The sequence below is a fragment of the Salvia splendens genome, chromosome 16, assembly GCF_004379255.2.
Source record: "Salvia splendens isolate huo1 chromosome 16, SspV2, whole genome shotgun sequence".
NCBI classification, from domain to species: Eukaryota; Viridiplantae; Streptophyta; class Magnoliopsida; order Lamiales; family Lamiaceae; genus Salvia; species Salvia splendens.
The window spans coordinates 31195669-31209157 of NC_056047.1; the positions used below are offsets into that span (position 1 = coordinate 31195669).

General features: G+C 53.2%; 26 non-coding genes across 26 annotated transcripts; all 26 read left to right on the top strand.

Annotated features, from left to right (window-relative positions):
• Nucleotides 1-31: 31 nt before the first annotated feature.
• On the top strand, nucleotides 32-150 carry LOC121772882. Its single transcript, XR_006044494.1, has one exon. It is a non-coding gene; the product is annotated as a 5S ribosomal RNA (ribosomal RNA).
• Nucleotides 151-552: 402 nt separating this feature from the next.
• LOC121772826 lies at nucleotides 553-671 on the top strand. The gene has a single exon (XR_006044440.1). It is a non-coding gene; the product is annotated as a 5S ribosomal RNA (ribosomal RNA).
• A 401-nt stretch (nucleotides 672-1072) lies between these two features.
• Nucleotides 1073-1191, top strand: LOC121772883. The gene has a single exon (XR_006044495.1). It is a non-coding gene; the product is annotated as a 5S ribosomal RNA (ribosomal RNA).
• A 402-nt stretch (nucleotides 1192-1593) lies between these two features.
• LOC121772827 lies at nucleotides 1594-1712 on the top strand. The gene has a single exon (XR_006044441.1). It is a non-coding gene; the product is annotated as a 5S ribosomal RNA (ribosomal RNA).
• A 403-nt stretch (nucleotides 1713-2115) lies between these two features.
• Nucleotides 2116-2234, top strand: LOC121772828. The gene has a single exon (XR_006044442.1). It is a non-coding gene; the product is annotated as a 5S ribosomal RNA (ribosomal RNA).
• Nucleotides 2235-2635: 401 nt separating this feature from the next.
• LOC121772848 lies at nucleotides 2636-2754 on the top strand. The gene has a single exon (XR_006044461.1). It is a non-coding gene; the product is annotated as a 5S ribosomal RNA (ribosomal RNA).
• Nucleotides 2755-3157: 403 nt separating this feature from the next.
• Nucleotides 3158-3276, top strand: LOC121772829. Its single transcript, XR_006044443.1, has one exon. It is a non-coding gene; the product is annotated as a 5S ribosomal RNA (ribosomal RNA).
• A 402-nt stretch (nucleotides 3277-3678) lies between these two features.
• LOC121772849 lies at nucleotides 3679-3797 on the top strand. Its single transcript, XR_006044462.1, has one exon. It is a non-coding gene; the product is annotated as a 5S ribosomal RNA (ribosomal RNA).
• Nucleotides 3798-4198: 401 nt separating this feature from the next.
• Nucleotides 4199-4317, top strand: LOC121772850. The gene has a single exon (XR_006044463.1). It is a non-coding gene; the product is annotated as a 5S ribosomal RNA (ribosomal RNA).
• Nucleotides 4318-4719: 402 nt separating this feature from the next.
• Nucleotides 4720-4838, top strand: LOC121772866. The gene has a single exon (XR_006044478.1). It is a non-coding gene; the product is annotated as a 5S ribosomal RNA (ribosomal RNA).
• A 401-nt stretch (nucleotides 4839-5239) lies between these two features.
• LOC121772884 lies at nucleotides 5240-5358 on the top strand. The gene has a single exon (XR_006044496.1). It is a non-coding gene; the product is annotated as a 5S ribosomal RNA (ribosomal RNA).
• A 401-nt stretch (nucleotides 5359-5759) lies between these two features.
• On the top strand, nucleotides 5760-5878 carry LOC121772830. Its single transcript, XR_006044444.1, has one exon. It is a non-coding gene; the product is annotated as a 5S ribosomal RNA (ribosomal RNA).
• A 401-nt stretch (nucleotides 5879-6279) lies between these two features.
• LOC121772885 lies at nucleotides 6280-6398 on the top strand. The gene has a single exon (XR_006044497.1). It is a non-coding gene; the product is annotated as a 5S ribosomal RNA (ribosomal RNA).
• Nucleotides 6399-6799: 401 nt separating this feature from the next.
• Nucleotides 6800-6918, top strand: LOC121772831. Its single transcript, XR_006044445.1, has one exon. It is a non-coding gene; the product is annotated as a 5S ribosomal RNA (ribosomal RNA).
• Nucleotides 6919-7320: 402 nt separating this feature from the next.
• Nucleotides 7321-7439, top strand: LOC121772867. Its single transcript, XR_006044479.1, has one exon. It is a non-coding gene; the product is annotated as a 5S ribosomal RNA (ribosomal RNA).
• Nucleotides 7440-7841: 402 nt separating this feature from the next.
• On the top strand, nucleotides 7842-7960 carry LOC121772868. The gene has a single exon (XR_006044480.1). It is a non-coding gene; the product is annotated as a 5S ribosomal RNA (ribosomal RNA).
• Nucleotides 7961-8362: 402 nt separating this feature from the next.
• Nucleotides 8363-8481, top strand: LOC121772851. The gene has a single exon (XR_006044464.1). It is a non-coding gene; the product is annotated as a 5S ribosomal RNA (ribosomal RNA).
• Nucleotides 8482-8883: 402 nt separating this feature from the next.
• On the top strand, nucleotides 8884-9002 carry LOC121772886. The gene has a single exon (XR_006044498.1). It is a non-coding gene; the product is annotated as a 5S ribosomal RNA (ribosomal RNA).
• A 401-nt stretch (nucleotides 9003-9403) lies between these two features.
• On the top strand, nucleotides 9404-9522 carry LOC121772832. The gene has a single exon (XR_006044446.1). It is a non-coding gene; the product is annotated as a 5S ribosomal RNA (ribosomal RNA).
• Nucleotides 9523-9924: 402 nt separating this feature from the next.
• Nucleotides 9925-10043, top strand: LOC121772887. The gene has a single exon (XR_006044499.1). It is a non-coding gene; the product is annotated as a 5S ribosomal RNA (ribosomal RNA).
• A 401-nt stretch (nucleotides 10044-10444) lies between these two features.
• Nucleotides 10445-10563, top strand: LOC121772833. Its single transcript, XR_006044447.1, has one exon. It is a non-coding gene; the product is annotated as a 5S ribosomal RNA (ribosomal RNA).
• Nucleotides 10564-10964: 401 nt separating this feature from the next.
• On the top strand, nucleotides 10965-11083 carry LOC121772835. Its single transcript, XR_006044449.1, has one exon. It is a non-coding gene; the product is annotated as a 5S ribosomal RNA (ribosomal RNA).
• Nucleotides 11084-11484: 401 nt separating this feature from the next.
• Nucleotides 11485-11603, top strand: LOC121772896. Its single transcript, XR_006044508.1, has one exon. It is a non-coding gene; the product is annotated as a 5S ribosomal RNA (ribosomal RNA).
• A 401-nt stretch (nucleotides 11604-12004) lies between these two features.
• On the top strand, nucleotides 12005-12123 carry LOC121772837. The gene has a single exon (XR_006044450.1). It is a non-coding gene; the product is annotated as a 5S ribosomal RNA (ribosomal RNA).
• A 402-nt stretch (nucleotides 12124-12525) lies between these two features.
• Nucleotides 12526-12644, top strand: LOC121772838. Its single transcript, XR_006044451.1, has one exon. It is a non-coding gene; the product is annotated as a 5S ribosomal RNA (ribosomal RNA).
• Nucleotides 12645-13040: 396 nt separating this feature from the next.
• Nucleotides 13041-13159, top strand: LOC121772839. The gene has a single exon (XR_006044452.1). It is a non-coding gene; the product is annotated as a 5S ribosomal RNA (ribosomal RNA).
• The last annotated feature ends 330 nt before the right edge of the window (nucleotides 13160-13489 follow it).

Genomic DNA, 13489 nt, shown 5'->3' on the forward strand with positions numbered 1-13489 from the left:
ATATGAAAGAATAAAGTGCGGATGGTTTGATGGGTGCGATCATACCAGCACTAATGCACCGGATCCCATCAGAACTCCGAAGTTAAGCGTGCTTGGGCGAGAGTAGTACTAGGATGGGTGACCCCCGGGGAAGTCCTCGTGTTGCACCACTTTTTGCGAGTACGTCAATTTTTTTTCATCATTTCAGTTGCCCTTACTGAGGTGCGAAAATCGATGACCTGCTAGTGGTTGAAGAGTGTGAAGTAGGAAGGCACGAAGTTCTTCGCGCGCTGATAACGAGTGGGTCCCACAGCGTTAAACGTGCCGAAAAGCAGCATTTAAGGTCGAAAAGTGCCCAAAACGGCTCGAAACGACCTTTTTTCCGCCCCCGGCATTAGCGGCGGGCTTTTGCCCGGGGCTGGGGAAGGGGGGCTCGGCGAGAGCTTCGCGATGATATGCTGTGGGTCCCGTAACTCCTTCCGGTTCAAAAGTTATGGCCGTCTGAAGGGTGGGAGATCAGAACCTGCGTACGGGAGCGTACGATATGAAAGAATAAAGTGCGGATGGTTTGATGGGTGCGATCATACCAGCACTAATGCACCGGATCCCATCAGAACTCCGAAGTTAAGCGTGCTTGGGCGAGAGTAGTACTAGGATGGGTGACCCCCTGGGAAGTCCTCGTGTTGCACCCCTTTTTGCGAGTACGTCAATTTTTTTTCATCATTTCAGTTGCTCTTACTGAGGTGCGAAAATCGATGACCTGCTAGTGGTTGAAGAGTGCGAAGTAGGAAGGCACGAAGTTCTTCGCGCGCTGATAACGAGTGGGTCCCACAGCGTTAAACGTGCCGAAAAGAAGCATTTAAGGTCGAAAAGTGCCCAAAACGGCTCGAAACGACCTTCTTTCCGCCCCCGGCATATGCGGCGGGCTTCGCCCGGGGCTGGGGAAGGGGGGCTCGGCGAGAGCTTCGCGATGATATGCTGTGGGTCCCGTAACTCCTTCCGGTTCAAAAGTTATGGCCGTCTGAAGGGTGGGAGATCAGAACCTGCGTACGGGAGCGTACGATATGAAAGAATAAAGTGCGGATGGTTTGATGGGTGCGATCATACCAGCACTAATGCACCGGATCCCATCAGAACTCCGAAGTTAAGCGTGCTTGGGCGAGAGTAGTACTAGGATGGGTGACCCCCGGGGAAGTCCTCGTGTTGCACCACTTTTTGCGAGTACGTCAATTTTTTTTCATCATTTCAGTTGCCCTTACTGAGGTGCGAAAATCGATGACCTGCTAGTGGTTGAAGAGTGTGAAGTAGGAAGGCACGAAGTTCTTCGCGCGCTGATAACGAGTGGGTCCCACAGCGTTAAACGTGCCGAAAAGCAGCATTTAAGGTCGAAAAGTGCCCAAAACGGCTCGAAACGACCTTTTTTCCGCCCCCGGCATTAGCGGCGGGCTTTTGCCCGGGGCTGGGGAAGGGGGGCTCGGCGAGAGCTTCGCGATGATATGCTGTGGGTCCCGTAACTCCTTCCGGTTCAAAAGTTATGGCCGTCTGAAGGGTGGGAGATCAGAACCTGCGTACGGGAGCGTACGATATGAAAGAATAAAGTGCGGATGGTTTGATGGGTGCGATCATACCAGCACTAATGCACCGGATCCCATCAGAACTCCGAAGTTAAGCGTGCTTGGGCGAGAGTAGTACTAGGATGGGTGACCCCCTGGGAAGTCCTCGTGTTGCACCCCTTTTTGCGAGTACGTCAATTTTTTTTCATCATTTCAGTTGCTCTTACTGAGGTGCGAAAATCGATGACCTGCTAGTGGTTGAAGAGTGCGAAGTAGGAAGGCACGAAGTTCTTCGCGCGCTGATAACGAGTGGGTCCCACAGCGTTAAACGTGCCGAAAAGCAGCATTTAAGGTCGAAAAGTGCCCAAAACGGCTCGAAACGACCTTTTTTTCCGCCCCCGGCATTAGCGGCGGGCTTTCGCCCGGGGCTGGGGAAGGGGGGCTCGGCGAGAGCTTCGCGATGATATGCTGTGGGTCCCGTAACTCCTTCCGGTTCAAAAGTTATGGCCGTCTGAAGGGTGGGAGATCAGAACCTGCGTACGGGAGCGTACGATATGAAAGAATAAAGTGCGGATGGTTTGATGGGTGCGATCATACCAGCACTAATGCACCGGATCCCATCAGAACTCCGAAGTTAAGCGTGCTTGGGCGAGAGTAGTACTAGGATGGGTGACCCCCTGGGAAGTCCTCGTGTTGCACCCCTTTTTGCGAGTACGTCAATTTTTTTTCATCATTTCAGTTGCTCTTACTGAGGTGCGAAAATCGATGACCTGCTAGTGGTTGAAGAGTGCGAAGTAGGAAGGCACGAAGTTCTTCGCGCGCTGATAACGAGTGGGTCCCACAGCGTTAAACGTGCCGAAAAGAAGCATTTAAGGTCGAAAAGTGCCCAAAACGGCTCGAAACGACCTTTTTTCCGCCCCCGGCATTAGCGGCGGGCTTTGCCCGGGGCTGGGGAAGGGGGGCTCGGCGAGAGCTTCGCGATGATATGCTGTGGGTCCCGTAACTCCTTCCGGTTCAAAAGTTATGGCCGTCTGAAGGGTGGGAGATCAGAACCTGCGTACGGGAGCGTACGATATGAAAGAATAAAGTGCGGATGGTTTGATGGGTGCGATCATACCAGCACTAATGCACCGGATCCCATCAGAACTCCGAAGTTAAGCGTGCTTGGGCGAGAGTAGTACTAGGATGGGTGACCCCCTGGGAAGTCCTCGTGTTGCACCACTTTTTGCGAGTACGTCAATTTTTTTTTCATCATTTCAGTTGCCCTTACTGAGGTGCGAAAATCGATGACCTGCTAGTGGTTGAAGAGTGCTGAAGTAGGAAGGCACGAAGTTCTTCGCGCGCTGATAACGAGTGGGTCCCACAGCGTTAAACGTGCCGAAAAGCAGCATTTAAGGTCGAAAAGTGCCCAAAACGGCTCGAAACGACCTTTTTTCCGCCCCCGGCATTAGCGGCGGGCTTCGCCCGGGGCTGGGGAAGGGGGGCTCGGCGAGAGCTTCGCGATGATATGCTGTGGGTCCCGTAACTCCTTCCGGTTCAAAAGTTATGGCCGTCTGAAGGGTGGGAGATCAGAACCTGCGTACGGGAGCGTACGATATGAAAGAATAAAGTGCGGATGGTTTGATGGGTGCGATCATACCAGCACTAATGCACCGGATCCCATCAGAACTCCGAAGTTAAGCGTGCTTGGGCGAGAGTAGTACTAGGATGGGTGACCCCCTGGGAAGTCCTCGTGTTGCACCCCTTTTTGCGAGTACGTCAATTTTTTTTCATCATTTCAGTTGCTCTTACTGAGGTGCGAAAATCGATGACCTGCTAGTGGTTGAAGAGTGCGAAGTAGGAAGGCACGAAGTTCTTCGCGCGCTGATAACGAGTGGGTCCCACAGCGTTAAACGTGCCGAAAAGCAGCATTTAAGGTCGAAAAGTGCCCAAAACGGCTCGAAACGACCTTTTTTCCGCCCCCGGCATTAGCGGCGGGCTTTCGCCCGGGGCTGGGGAAGGGGGGCTCGGCGAGAGCTTCGCGATGATATGCTGTGGGTCCCGTAACTCCTTCCGGTTCAAAAGTTATGGCCGTCTGAAGGGTGGGAGATCAGAACCTGCGTACGGGAGCGTACGATATGAAAGAATAAAGTGCGGATGGTTTGATGGGTGCGATCATACCAGCACTAATGCACCGGATCCCATCAGAACTCCGAAGTTAAGCGTGCTTGGGCGAGAGTAGTACTAGGATGGGTGACCCCCTGGGAAGTCCTCGTGTTGCACCACTTTTTGCGAGTACGTCAATTTTTTTTCATCATTTCAGTTGCCCTTACTGAGGTGCGAAAATCGATGACCTGCTAGTGGTTGAAGAGTGCGAAGTAGGAAGGCACGAAGTTCTTCGCGCGCTGATAACGAGTGGGTCCCACAGCGTTAAACGTGCCGAAAAGCAGCATTTAAGGTCGAAAAGTGCCCAAAACGGCTCGAAACGACCTTTTTTCCGCCCCCGGCATTAGCGGCGGGCTTCGCCCGGGGCTGGGGAAGGGGGGCTCGGCGAGAGCTTCGCGATGATATGCTGTGGGTCCCGTAACTCCTTCCGGTTCAAAAGTTATGGCCGTCTGAAGGGTGGGAGATCAGAACCTGCGTACGGGAGCGTACGATATGAAAGAATAAAGTGCGGATGGTTTGATGGGTGCGATCATACCAGCACTAATGCACCGGATCCCATCAGAACTCCGAAGTTAAGCGTGCTTGGGCGAGAGTAGTACTAGGATGGGTGACCCCCTGGGAAGTCCTCGTGTTGCACCACTTTTTGCGAGTACGTCAATTTTTTTTTCATCATTTCAGTTGCTCTTACTGAGGTGCGAAAATCGATGACCTGCTAGTGGTTGAACAGTGCGAAGAAGGAAGGCACGAAGTTCTTCGCGCGCTGATGACGAGTGGGTCCCACAGCGTTAAACGTGCCGAAAAGCAGCATTTAAGGTCGAAAAGTGCCCAAAACGGCTCGAAACGACCTTTTTTCCGCCCCCGGCATTAGCGGCGGGCTTTGCCCGGGGCTGGGGAAGGGGGGCTCGGCGAGAGCTTCGCGATGATATGCTGTGGGTCCCGTAACTCCTTCCGGTTCAAAAGTTATGGCCGTCTGAAGGGTGGGAGATCAGAACCTGCGTACGGGAGCGTACGATATGAAAGAATAAAGTGCGGATGGTTTGATGGGTGCGATCATACCAGCACTAATGCACCGGATCCCATCAGAACTCCGAAGTTAAGCGTGCTTGGGCGAGAGTAGTACTAGGATGGGTGACCCCCTGGGAAGTCCTCGTGTTTCACCCCTTTTTGCGAGTACGTCAATTTTTTTTCATCATTTCAGTTGCTCTTACTGAGGTGCGAAAATCGATGACCTGCTAGTGGTTGAAGAGTGCGAAGTAGGAAGGCACGAAGTTCTTCGCGCACTGATAACGAGTGGGTCCCACAGCGTTAAACGTGCCGAAAAGAAGCATTTAAGGTCGAAAAGTGCCCAAAACGGCTCGAAACGACCTTTTTTCCGCCCCCGGCATTAGCGGCGGGCTTTGCCCGGGGCTGGGGAAGGGGGGCTCGGCGAGAGCTTCGCGATGATATGCTGTGGGTCCCGTAACTCCTTCCGGTTCAAAAGTTATGGCCGTCTGAAGGGTGGGAGATCAGAACCTGCGTACGGGAGCGTACGATATGAAAGAATAAAGTGCGGATGGTTTGATGGGTGCGATCATACCAGCACTAATGCACCGGATCCCATCAGAACTCCGAAGTTAAGCGTGCTTGGGCGAGAGTAGTACTAGGATGGGTGACCCCCGGGGAAGTCCTCGTGTTGCACCACTTTTTGCGAGTACGTCAATTTTTTTTCATCATTTCAGTTGCCCTTACTGAGGTGCGAAAATCGATGACCTGCTAGTGGTTGAAGAGTGTGAAGTAGGAAGGCACGAAGTTCTTCGCGCGCTGATAACGAGTGGGTCCCACAGCGTTAAACGTGCCGAAAAGCAGCATTTAAGGTCGAAAAGTGCCCAAAACGGCTCGAAACGACCTTTTTTCCGCCCCCGGCATTAGCGGCGGGCTTTGCCCGGGGCTGGGGAAGGGGGGCTCGGCGAGAGCTTCGCGATGATATGCTGTGGGTCCCGTAACTCCTTCCGGTTCAAAAGTTATGGCCGTCTGAAGGGTGGGAGATCAGAACCTGCGTACGGGAGCGTACGATATGAAAGAATAAAGTGCGGATGGTTTGATGGGTGCGATCATACCAGCACTAATGCACCGGATCCCATCAGAACTCCGAAGTTAAGCGTGCTTGGGCGAGAGTAGTACTAGGATGGGTGACCCCCTGGGAAGTCCTCGTGTTGCACCCCTTTTTGCGAGTACGTCAATTTTTTTTCATCATTTCAGTTGCTCTTACTGAGGTGCGAAAATCGATGACCTGCTAGTGGTTGAAGAGTGCGAAGTAGGAAGGCACGAAGTTCTTCGCGCGCTGATAACGAGTGGGTCCCACAGCGTTAAACGTGCCGAAAAGAAGCATTTAAGGTCGAAAAGTGCCCAAAACGGCTCGAAACGACCTTTTTTCCGCCCCCGGCATTAGCGGCGGGCTTCGCCCGGGGCTGGGGAAGGGGGGCTCGGCGAGAGCTTCGCGATGATATGCTGTGGGTCCCGTAACTCCTTCCGGTTCAAAAGTTATGGCCGTCTGAAGGGTGGGAGATCAGAACCTGCGTACGGGAGCGTACGATATGAAAGAATAAAGTGCGGATGGTTTGATGGGTGCGATCATACCAGCACTAATGCACCGGATCCCATCAGAACTCCGAAGTTAAGCGTGCTTGGGCGAGAGTAGTACTAGGATGGGTGACCCCCGGGGAAGTCCTCGTGTTGCACCACTTTTTGCGAGTACGTCAATTTTTTTTCATCATTTCAGTTGCCCTTACTGAGGTGCGAAAATCGATGACCTGCTAGTGGTTGAAGAGTGTGAAGTAGGAAGGCACGAAGTTCTTCGCGCGCTGATAACGAGTGGGTCCCACAGCGTTAAACGTGCCGAAAAGCAGCATTTAAGGTCGAAAAGTGCCCAAAACGGCTCGAAACGACCTTTTTTCCGCCCCCGGCATTAGCGGCGGGCTTCGCCCGGGGCTGGGGAAGGGGGGCTCGGCGAGAGCTTCGCGATGATATGCTGTGGGTCCCGTAACTCCTTCCGGTTCAAAAGTTATGGCCGTCTGAAGGGTGGGAGATCAGAACCTGCGTACGGGAGCGTACGATATGAAAGAATAAAGTGCGGATGGTTTGATGGGTGCGATCATACCAGCACTAATGCACCGGATCCCATCAGAACTCCGAAGTTAAGCGTGCTTGGGCGAGAGTAGTACTAGGATGGGTGACCCCCTGGGAAGTCCTCGTGTTGCACCCCTTTTTGCGAGTACGTCAATTTTTTTTCATCATTTCAGTTGCTCTTACTGAGGTGCGAAAATCGATGACCTGCTAGTGGTTGAAGAGTGCGAAGTAGGAAGGCACGAAGTTCTTCGCGCGCTGATAACGAGTGGGTCCCACAGCGTTAAACGTGCCGAAAAGAAGCATTTAAGGTCGAAAAGTGCCCAAAACGGCTCGAAACGACCTTTTTTCCGCCCCCGGCATTAGCGGCGGGCTTTTGCCCGGGGCTGGGGAAGGGGGGCTCGGCGAGAGCTTCGCGATGATATGCTGTGGGTCCCGTAACTCCTTCCGGTTCAAAAGTTATGGCCGTCTGAAGGGTGGGAGATCAGAACCTGCGTACGGGAGCGTACGATATGAAAGAATAAAGTGCGGATGGTTTGATGGGTGCGATCATACCAGCACTAATGCACCGGATCCCATCAGAACTCCGAAGTTAAGCGTGCTTGGGCGAGAGTAGTACTAGGATGGGTGACCCCCTGGGAAGTCCTCGTGTTTCACCCCTTTTTGCGAGTACGTCAATTTTTTTTCATCATTTCAGTTGCTCTTACTGAGGTGCGAAAATCGATGACCTGCTAGTGGTTGAAGAGTGCGAAGTAGGAAGGCACGAAGTTCTTCGCGCGCTGATAACGAGTGGGTCCCACAGCGTTAAACGTGCCGAAAAGCAGCATTTAAGGTCGAAAAGTGCCCAAAACGGCTCGAAACGACCTTTTTTCCGCCCCCGGCATTAGCGGCGGGCTTTTGCCCGGGGCTGGGGAAGGGGGGCTCGGCGAGAGCTTCGCGATGATATGCTGTGGGTCCCGTAACTCCTTCCGGTTCAAAAGTTATGGCCGTCTGAAGGGTGGGAGATCAGAACCTGCGTACGGGAGCGTACGATATGAAAGAATAAAGTGCGGATGGTTTGATGGGTGCGATCATACCAGCACTAATGCACCGGATCCCATCAGAACTCCGAAGTTAAGCGTGCTTGGGCGAGAGTAGTACTAGGATGGGTGACCCCCTGGGAAGTCCTCGTGTTTCACCCCTTTTTGCGAGTACGTCAATTTTTTTTCATCATTTCAGTTGCTCTTACTGAGGTGCGAAAATCGATGACCTGCTAGTGGTTGAAGAGTGCGAAGTAGGAAGGCACGAAGTTCTTCGCGCGCTGATAACGAGTGGGTCCCACAGCGTTAAACGTGCCGAAAAGCAGCATTTAAGGTCGAAAAGTGCCCAAAACGGCTCGAAACGACCTTTTTTCCGCCCCCGGCATTAGCGGCGGGCTTTCGCCCGGGGCTGGGGAAGGGGGGCTCGGCGAGAGCTTCGCGATGATATGCTGTGGGTCCCGTAACTCCTTCCGGTTCAAAAGTTATGGCCGTCTGAAGGGTGGGAGATCAGAACCTGCGTACGGGAGCGTACGATATGAAAGAATAAAGTGCGGATGGTTTGATGGGTGCGATCATACCAGCACTAATGCACCGGATCCCATCAGAACTCCGAAGTTAAGCGTGCTTGGGCGAGAGTAGTACTAGGATGGGTGACCCCCTGGGAAGTCCTCGTGTTGCACCACTTTTTGCGAGTACGTCAATTTTTTTTCATCATTTCAGTTGCCCTTACTGAGGTGCGAAAATCGATGACCTGCTAGTGGTTGAAGAGTGTGAAGTAGGAAGGCACGAAGTTCTTCGCGCGCTGATAACGAGTGGGTCCCACAGCGTTAAACGTGCCGAAAAGCAGCATTTAAGGTCGAAAAGTGCCCAAAACGGCTCGAAACGACCTTTTTTCCGCCCCCGGCATTAGCGGCGGGCTTTCGCCCGGGGCTGGGGAAGGGGGGCTCGGCGAGAGCTTCGCGATGATATGCTGTGGGTCCCGTAACTCCTTCCGGTTCAAAAGTTATGGCCGTCTGAAGGGTGGGAGATCAGAACCTGCGTACGGGAGCGTACGATATGAAAGAATAAAGTGCGGATGGTTTGATGGGTGCGATCATACCAGCACTAATGCACCGGATCCCATCAGAACTCCGAAGTTAAGCGTGCTTGGGCGAGAGTAGTACTAGGATGGGTGACCCCCGGGGAAGTCCTCGTGTTGCACCACTTTTTGCGAGTACGTCAATTTTTTTTCATCATTTCAGTTGCCCTTACTGAGGTGCGAAAATCGATGACCTGCTAGTGGTTGAAGAGTGTGAAGTAGGAAGGCACGAAGTTCTTCGCGCGCTGATAACGAGTGGGTCCCACAGCGTTAAACGTGCCGAAAAGCAGCATTTAAGGTCGAAAAGTGCCCAAAACGGCTCGAAACGACCTTTTTTCCGCCCCCGGCATTAGCGGCGGGCTTCGCCCGGGGCTGGGGAAGGGGGGCTCGGCGAGAGCTTCGCGATGATATGCTGTGGGTCCCGTAACTCCTTCCGGTTCAAAAGTTATGGCCGTCTGAAGGGTGGGAGATCAGAACCTGCGTACGGGAGCGTACGATATGAAAGAATAAAGTGCGGATGGTTTGATGGGTGCGATCATACCAGCACTAATGCACCGGATCCCATCAGAACTCCGAAGTTAAGCGTGCTTGGGCGAGAGTAGTACTAGGATGGGTGACCCCCTGGGAAGTCCTCGTGTTGCACCCCTTTTTGCGAGTACGTCAATTTTTTTTCATCATTTCAGTTGCTCTTACTGAGGTGCGAAAATCGATGACCTGCTAGTGGTTGAAGAGTGCGAAGTAGGAAGGCACGAAGTTCTTCGCGCGCTGATAACGAGTGGGTCCCACAGCGTTAAACGTGCCGAAAAGCAGCATTTAAGGTCGAAAAGTGCCCAAAACGGCTCGAAACGACCTTTTTTCCGCCCCCGGCATTAGCGGCGGGCTTTCGCCCGGGGCTGGGGAAGGGGGGCTCGGCGAGAGCTTCGCGATGATATGCTGTGGGTCCCGTAACTCCTTCCGGTTCAAAAGTTATGGCCGTCTGAAGGGTGGGAGATCAGAACCTGCGTACGGGAGCGTACGATATGAAAGAATAAAGTGCGGATGGTTTGATGGGTGCGATCATACCAGCACTAATGCACCGGATCCCATCAGAACTCCGAAGTTAAGCGTGCTTGGGCGAGAGTAGTACTAGGATGGGTGACCCCCGGGGAAGTCCTCGTGTTGCACCACTTTTTGCGAGTACGTCAATTTTTTTTCATCATTTCAGTTGCCCTTACTGAGGTGCGAAAATCGATGACCTGCTAGTGGTTGAAGAGTGTGAAGTAGGAAGGCACGAAGTTCTTCGCGCGCTGATAACGAGTGGGTCCCACAGCGTTAAACGTGCCGAAAAGCAGCATTTAAGGTCGAAAAGTGCCCAAAACGGCTCGAAACGACCTTTTTTCCGCCCCCGGCATTAGCGGCGGGCTTCGCCCGGGGCTGGGGAAGGGGGGCTCGGCGAGAGCTTCGCGATGATATGCTGTGGGTCCCGTAACTCCTTCCGGTTCAAAAGTTATGGCCGTCTGAAGGGTGGGAGATCAGAACCTGCGTACGGGAGCGTACGATATGAAAGAATAAAGTGCGGATGGTTTGATGGGTGCGATCATACCAGCACTAATGCACCGGATCCCATCAGAACTCCGAAGTTAAGCGTGCTTGGGCGAGAGTAGTACTAGGATGGGTGACCCCCTGGGAAGTCCTCGTGTTGCACCCCTTTTTGCGAGTACGTCAATTTTTTTTCATCATTTCAGTTGCTCTTACTGAGGTGCGAAAATCGATGACCTGCTAGTGGTTGAACAGTGCGAAGAAGGAAGGCACGAAGTTCTTCGCGCGCTGATGACGAGTGGGTCCCACAGCGTTAAACGTGCCGAAAAGCAGCATTTAAGGTCGAAAAGTGCCCAAAACGGCTCGAAACGACCTTTTTTCCGCCCCCGGCATTAGCGGCGGGCTTTGCCCGGGGCTGGGGAAGGGGGGCTCGGCGAGAGCTTCGCGATGATATGCTGTGGGTCCCGTAACTCCTTCCGGTTCAAAAGTTATGGCCGTCTGAAGGGTGGGAGATCAGAACCTGCGTACGGGAGCGTACGATATGAAAGAATAAAGTGCGGATGGTTTGATGGGTGCGATCATACCAGCACTAATGCACCGGATCCCATCAGAACTCCGAAGTTAAGCGTGCTTGGGCGAGAGTAGTACTAGGATGGGTGACCCCCTGGGAAGTCCTCGTGTTGCACCCCTTTTTGCGAGTACGTCAATTTTTTTTCATCATTTCAGTTGCTCTTACTGAGGTGCGAAAATCGATGACCTGCTAGTGGTTGAAGAGTGCGAAGTAGGAAGGCACGAAGTTCTTCGCGCGCTGATAACGAGTGGGTCCCACAGCGTTAAACGTGCCGAAAAGCAGCATTTAAGGTCGAAAAGTGCCCAAAACGGCTCGAAACGACCTTTTTTCCGCCCCCGGCATTAGCGGCGGGCTTCGCCCGGGGCTGGGGAAGGGGGGCTCGGCGAGAGCTTCGCGATGATATGCTGTGGGTCCCGTAACTCCTTCCGGTTCAAAAGTTATGGCCGTCTGAAGGGTGGGAGATCAGAACCTGCGTACGGGAGCGTACGATATGAAAGAATAAAGTGCGGATGGTTTGATGGGTGCGATCATACCAGCACTAATGCACCGGATCCCATCAGAACTCCGAAGTTAAGCGTGCTTGGGCGAGAGTAGTACTAGGATGGGTGACCCTCGGGGAAGTCCTCGTGTTGCACCACTTTTTGCGAGTACGTCAATTTTTTTTCATCATTTCAGTTGCCCTTACTGAGGTGCGAAAATCGATGACCTGCTAGTGGTTGAAGAGTGTGAAGTAGGAAGGCACGAAGTTCTTCGCGCGCTGATAACGAGTGGGTCCCACAGCGTTAAACGTGCCGAAAAGCAGCATTTAAGGTCGAAAAGTGCCCAAAACGGCTCGAAACGACCTTTTTTCCGCCCCCGGCATTAGCGGCGGGCTTCGCCCGGGGCTGGGGAAGGGGGGCTCGGCGAGAGCTTCGCGATGATATGCTGTGGGTCCCGTAACTCCTTCCGGTTCAAAAGTTATGGCCGTCTGAAGGGTGGGAGATCAGAACCTGCGTACGGGAGCGTACGATATGAAAGAATAAAGTGCGGATGGTTTGATGGGTGCGATCATACCAGCACTAATGCACCGGATCCCATCAGAACTCCGAAGTTAAGCGTGCTTGGGCGAGAGTAGTACTAGGATGGGTGACCCCCTGGGAAGTCCTCGTGTTGCACCCCTTTTTGCGAGTACGTCAATTTTTTTTCATCATTTCAGTTGCTCTTACTGAGGTGCGAAAATCGATGACCTGCTAGTGGTTGAAGAGTGTGAAGTAGGAAGGCACGAAGTTCTTCGCGCGCTGATGACGAGTGGGTCCCACAGCGTTAAACGTGCCGAAAAGCAGCATTTAAGGTCGAAAAGTGCCCAAAACGGCTCGAAACGACCTTTTTTCCGCCCCCGGCATTAGCGGCGGGCTTTCGCCCGGGGCTGGGGAAGGGGGGCTCGGCGAGAGCTTCGCGATGATATGCTGTGGGTCCCGTAACTCCTTCCGGTTCAAAAGTTATGGCCGTCTGAAGGGTGGGAGATCAGAACCTGCGTACGGGAGCGTACGATATGAAAGAATAAAGTGCGGATGGTTTGATGGGTGCGATCATACCAGCACTAATGCACCGGATCCCATCAGAACTCCGAAGTTAAGCGTGCTTGGGCGAGAGTAGTACTAGGATGGGTGACCCCCTGGGAAGTCCTCGTGTTGCACCCCTTTTTGCGAGTACGTCAATTTTTTTTCATCATTTCAGTTGCTCTTACTGAGGTGCGAAAATCGATGACCTGCTAGTGGTTGAAGAGTGCGAAGTAGGAAGGCACGAAGTTCTTCGCGCGCTGATAACGAGTGGGTCCCACAGCGTTAAACGTGCCGAAAAGCAGCATTTAAGGTCGAAAAGTGCCCAAAACGGCTCGAAACGACCTTTTTTCCGCCCCCGGCAGCGGGCTTTTGCCCGGGGCTGGGTAAGGGGGGCTCGGCGAGAGCTTCGCGATGATATGCTGTGGGTCCCGTAACTCCTTCCGGTTCAAAAGTTATGGCCGTCTGAAGGGTGGGATATCAGAACCTGCGTACGGGAGCGTACGATATGAAAGAATAAAGTGCGGATGGTTTGATGGGTGCGATCATACCAGCACTAATGCACCGGATCCCATCAGAACTCCGAAGTTAAGCGTGCTTGGGCGAGAGTAGTACTAGGATGGGTGACCCCCTGGGAAGTCCTCGTGTTGCACCCCTTTTTGCGAGTACGTCAATTTTTTTTCATCATTTCAGTTGCCCTTACTGAGGTGCGAAAATCGATGACCTGCTAGTGGTTGAAGAGTGCGAAGAAGGAAGGCACGAAGTTCTTCGCGCGCTGATAACGAGTGGGTCCCACAGCGTTAAACGTGCCGAAAAGCAGCATTTAAGGTCGAAAAGTGCCCAAAACGGCTCGAAACGACCTTTTTTCCGCCCCCGGCATTAGCGGCGGGCTTCGCCCGGGGCTGGGGAAGGGGGGCTCGGCGAGAGCTTCGCGATGATATGCTGTGGGTCCCGTAACTCCTTCCGGTTCAAAAGTTATGGCCGTC